The sequence below is a fragment of the Geotrypetes seraphini genome, chromosome 8 (assembly GCF_902459505.1).
Source record: "Geotrypetes seraphini chromosome 8, aGeoSer1.1, whole genome shotgun sequence".
Lineage (NCBI taxonomy): Eukaryota > Metazoa > Chordata > Amphibia > Gymnophiona > Dermophiidae > Geotrypetes > Geotrypetes seraphini.
Window position 1 is genome coordinate 118383202 of NC_047091.1, and position 6000 is coordinate 118389201.

Below are 6000 nucleotides of genomic sequence, written 5' to 3' on the forward strand. Positions count from 1 at the left end.
GGAAGAGGCTGAGATAATGCTAGCAGGGGCTGGTTTGTAATAAAGGATTGCAATTCAGTATTTGAAGAGGAAAATCAGAGAAAGTTTGGGGACTGTGAAAAAAGTGTTCCTTGAAACTTACCTTCAGTAAAATTACTAAGGTCTTGTATGGGTTTAGGGGAAGGATCTGAGGGTAAGGGTATATTATGAGGGGTAAGATAAAAACTACCGGTAATTAGAATGATCAGTCCAAAAATACATAGAAACATAGAACATGACGGCAGAAAAGGCACGGCCCATCTAGTCTGCCCACACTAATGGCCCACCCCCTAACTACCTCCATGAAGAGATCCCACATGCCAATCCCATCTTTTCTTAAAATCTGGCACGCTGCTGGCCTCAATTACCTGTTGTGGAAGATTATTCCAGCGATCAACCACCCTTTCGGTGAAGAAATATTTTCTGGTGTCGCCATGAAATTTCCCACCCCTGATTTTCAACGGATGCCCTCTTGTTGCCGTGGGTCCTTTAAGGAAAAAGAGATCCTCTTCCACCTCGATACGGCCTCTGACATATTTGAATGTCTTGATCATGACTCCCCTCTCTCTGCGTTCCTTGAGTGAGTACAGCTGCAACTTACCCAGTCGTTCCTCATACAGGAGATCCTTGAGACCTGAGACCATCCTGGTGGCCATTCGCTGAACTGACTCAACTCTCCACACATTTTTTTGATAATGCAGCCTCCAGAATTGTACACAGTATTCCAAATGGGGTCTCACCATGGATCTGTACAACGGCATTATGAACTCGGGCTTACGGCTGACGAAACTTCTACGGATACAGCCCATGATTTGTCTAGCCCTGGATAAAGCTTTTTCCACTTGATTGGCAGTCTTCATGTCTTCGCTAATGATCACCCCCAAGTCACGTTCTGCTATAGTCCTTGCTAGGATCTCACCATTTAGGGTGTAAGTCCTATATGGATTTTTGCCGCCAAGGTGCATGACCTTTCATTTTTTGGCATTGAAACTTAGTTGCCAAGTCTTTGACCAATGCTCCAGCAGGAGTAGGTCCTGCGTCATACTGTCGGGCATTGAGCTTTTATCGGGCACTGTGCTTTCATCTGTTGTGTGGTTGCCTACTATGTTGCATAGTTTGGCGTCATCGACGAATAATGTAATTTTACCTCGAAGCCCCTCAGCCAAGTCTCTTACGAAGATGTTAAATAGGATCGGGCCCAAGACCGAGCCCTGCGGCACTCCGCTGATCACCTCCGTCGTATCGGATAGGCAATCAGCAGATCAATAATCATGTTTTTGAGATATAATAGCATTCTAGAGTATGATCAGATAGATGAGTTGGGAATGTGATGTGTTGGGTGAGGTTGATATGAGCTATGAGGAGCATTATTTTGGTTCAGATGAATATTAAAATCACATAGGAGGTTGAGCAATAAGAGAGTGAAGATTCTGAAGGGATTGTACTGAAGGTGGAGGGAATTGATAAAGAAGAAGGAAATTAAAGGAATAAGGAGGAACTATATGAAAGAGTCAGCAAACAAAAAAACGAATCCAAATGTTCCAGAGTGAAATGGTGAAGCCAAAAAGGAACTGTGGAAAAAGATGTTCCTGATGCAATCATTTATTGAGTAAATCAAATGTTGCAATAATACATTCAAAGAGTGAAATCCACATATGTTTGAGGTGGTGTGGACACAACATGATCCTTGTTTTGATTAAACCACCTTCTGAGCTCCAAGGGGGTAAACAAATGTGGATATTACCTAGATGGATGGAACCAACTGGTTTGAGAGCAACACAGGAAAAAATCCTCAGGTAATATCCACATTTGTTTACTCCCTTGGAGCCCTGAAGAAGGCTGTCACGCCTGCTTGGGCTCTCCCTCGGCCATTACTTCCTAGGTGCAGGTCCAGGAAGTGACATCAGAAGACGAGCCAATGCAGGCGCAACAGCAGGTTAGAGGTTGCTGCTTGCCACTAGGAACATTACATAGGTACGGGGAAGGGAAGTGGAGCAGGGAAGTAGCGTGGGGTGGAGAGGAGGATGGCTGCCACATCCCTATCAAGACAGCGCCCGTGGCAGACCGCCCCCTCCCTGCACACCCCTTACTGTACCACTGATGTTAGACTCAAAGGTGAAAAGGAGGGATATGTAGAAGCTGGTAAGGATAAAGTAGAATTGTTTAACAAGATTTTTTATTGTGTTCTCAGATAAAGGGCTGGGAGTAGGACTGCAGAAGACAAACAAAAATAGGAATGGAGGTGTGGTAGACCTTGAATGATTTTCAGAAAACTGTGTTTGGGAGGAGCTAGCTGACAAAGTGATGGGACAGATGGCATACATTCAAGGATTCTGAAGAAATGTGGGGAAGTTCTGATAACTCTGCTGTCTGACCTTTTCAATACTTTTTAGAGTTGGGAGTGGTCCCAGAGGACTGGAAAAGGGTAAATGTAGCCCCTGTCCACAAAAATAGAAGTAAGGATGGGGTTGGGAACTACAGGCCAGTTAGCTTGACCTTTGTGGTGAATAAATTAATGGGAATGCTCCTAAAACAGAGAATAGGGAGGTTTCTTGAATCCAATGGATTGCAGGACCTCGGGCAACATGATTTTTCTAGAAGCAAGTCTTGTCTGACAAATCTGATTAATTTTTTGATTAGGTGACCAGACATTTAGCCCAAGGAAGATCACTAGATGTGATGTACTTAGGTTTTGGCAAAGCCTCTGATACAGTTCTACATAGGAGACTTACCGTGCCTTTAACAATGGTACTAAACCGGTTTCAGCCATTATAGTGTGGCAGTATTTTACCATGTGATAATCAGAATGTGATCTTTTCCAAGCTTCCTAGCAGCCTCCAACTCTGCCATACAAATAAGAACATAAGAATTGCCATACTGGGACAGACTGAAGGTCCATCAAGCCCAGTATCCTGTTTCAAATAGTGGCCAACCCAGGTCCCAAGTACCTAGCTAGATCCCAAGTAGCAAACCAGATTCTATGCTGCTTATCCTAGGAATAAGCAGTGGATTTCCCCATGGCCCATGCCATCTCAATAATGGCCTATGGACTTCTCTTTTAGGAAATTATCCAAACCTTTTTAGAACCCCACTAAACTAACTGATTTCACCACATTCTCCGGCAATAAATTTCAGAGTTTAATTACACATTGTGTATTACAATGAGGTCATAAATATTAAAATGTTAGTAAAATGGACTCATTAATATTTAAACAAGCACTCCGGGTGATTCTCTATCATTGTTGAGTGATTTTCCAAGTGTGGCACTGACTTTTGATGACCAAAAATTACTGGCTGGTCCGGAGGTGCTGGTACTGTGAAAAGCGCATCTCAGACGTGTTTTTCTGGCTGTGGCTCATGATATAATATTTTAAAATACACCACATAAATTATAATAGTATAGTTGTACAATAGATTCAGGGTGAAAAAAAAATCTCAAAAGCACGTGTCTTGTCTTATGCGCACTTGTTGAAAGCTGATGTTTGCCCCTCCCTTTCCTTCCCCTCCATCCAATAGCGCTGGCATGCCTGTGATTGACACAACAGCTGCATGAGAGTGTCTTCAGTATGGGCCCTGAAGTGACTGACTGAGTTGGAAACTGATGATTAGGAGATGGCAAACGCTGCAGGCATTGGTTCTTGATCCAGTTCTTTTTAACATTTTTGCTACTAATATTGTGGAAAAGTGTCAGATATCTGCCTCTTTGTTGAATGAGCATCTTGAAAAATGGTCTAAAATTTGGCAGCTAAAATACAATCCTAAACAAATTCAGGGCCAAACATTTATTATCTTCTGGCCTGCTCCCTTCTCCTCACTGCCGCAGTGTGCTCAAAGCCATGGGCGGTGGTTCCTCACGCGTCCCACGCCTCATCCAGAAGCATTCCCTCTGACATTGCAATGTCAGAGAGAAGGCTTCCAGTTCAGGCGCAGGACGCACATAGGAGCCGCTGTCCACGGCAAGTGCACACTGCAGCAGTGAGGAGAAGGGAGCAGGCCAGAAGATAACACCGTGGGCGGCAATGAAAATGCCGCATTGCACCGTGGGCCTCATAAAATGGCCAGGTGGGCCGGATTCGGCCTGCGGGCCTTGAGTTTCACACCTGTGTGATAGGCATTTAGATATCTCTATAGTATAAATATCACAGGCCAACAAAAAATTTTTTTTCATGGTGCCTTGGGTTTTTGACCTGTTCCTGGGGTTATTTGGGGGCGCTGATTCAGAAAATTGCATTGGATATACTGCATTAGCTCTAGTTTCTTAGATATGGGATAGTAGATATGCCTTTGAAATAGTAGAGATAAACATGAACATTGGCCAAAAAAAGATTGGCCTCCAAGGGAATATATGGTGGTTGGAGGACAAAATGTAATCAATGAACCTTTTGGTAGCATGAGATAGAATCATACTGCCACAAGGCTTGATGGAGAAAAAAGAGAGAGAGAGGAAAAAAAAAGCTAGGCCTGATGAAACAATTTGTAAAGGCTTTGAATAAAGACAGTTCATGCATTGAATAAATAGCATCTATGTTACCTGTACATACCATGGAAGAACAGAAGGCAGGAATTTTTGATGGTCCACAGATCAGACAACTTATAAATGACCCACATTTCATAGCATCAATGAATGAAATTGAATCAAGTGCCTGGTCTTCATTTATTCTTATTGTGAAAAACTTTCTTGGAAAAAGAAGGCCGACAACTACACACAATTAGTAGAGGATATGCTCTTTCATTTCAACAGGCTTGGCTGTAACACGAATGTTAAAGTCTATTATCTGCACAGTCACTTAGATCACTTTCCAGAGAATCTTGGTAACTTAAGCAAAGAGCAAGGTGAAAGATTTCACCAAGGTATAAAAACAATGGAAGCCAGATACCAGGAAGATGGGATGCACACATGATGGCAGACTATTGTTGAAATCTTACGCGGGATTGTCCTGGCAGATCCCACTCTCGGAAGTATTACAAAAGGAGTTTCTTGTGTTTCGAATGACTGGAAAGTTTGTATCATAAACTTGTGCTTTTGGTATGAAATAAGTAGATTTTCATGTTGTACACTTTTCTTTTAGTTTTTAATATATTTCCTTCATGCTTAAAAGATATTAATTTAAACACTAAAATATCCTGATATTGAATGGGCAGACAGAGTGAAGAGTGGTATATGGCACATGTTCTCTATCTCAAAAACTAGAGCTGATAGGAGAACACTGAATCATCAGGTCAAATATACCCAGAAACAGGTCTAACATTTGAGGCATCAAAATGAGTGTTGGCCAGTTTCAGGAGCCAAGTCTCTTTCAATTGAAAGGAAGCTCTGAAATGAGGGAGCATCGGATGAAGGTTAACCCTTTCAGGACCATAAGGATCGTAGGCCAATTTTTGTGGTTTTGACGACATTTTTATGGTAAAAAGGGCTTTCAGATGCCAAAAAATTGATTTTTTTTGTGAAATATCATTATTTTTATTTAAAAAAATCACACTTCTGGCTTATGGACAGTGTGGCAAGTGAATCTTCTCGTCAATCTAGCAACGACGCTAATGAATGAATGTCGGAACCAGTTTGTTTACATAAAGGCAGTATCATATGGAATCTGTACATATCAAATTTAGAACTGTAGACTATCCCAATCAAAATTTATAGGATTTTAAAGTTATGGGACAAATATGTCCCTTGGTCCTGAAAGGGTTAAAGGAGGCAGACTCAGAGTAAAATAAAGAAATACTTCTTTATGGAAAGGGTGGTGGATATGTGGAACCCAGTAGAGGTGGTGGAGACAAAGACTATATCTGAATTCAAGAAAGCATGGGATAAGCACATAAGAACATAAGAATAGCCTTTCTGGATCAGACCAATGTTCTGTTTAGCCCAGTATCCTGTCTTCACAGAGGCCAATCCAAGTCACAGGTACCTGGCAAAAATCCAAATAGTAGTAGCATTCCATACAGTATCTCAAAGAATAGCAAGATTCCAGAATCCCAAAG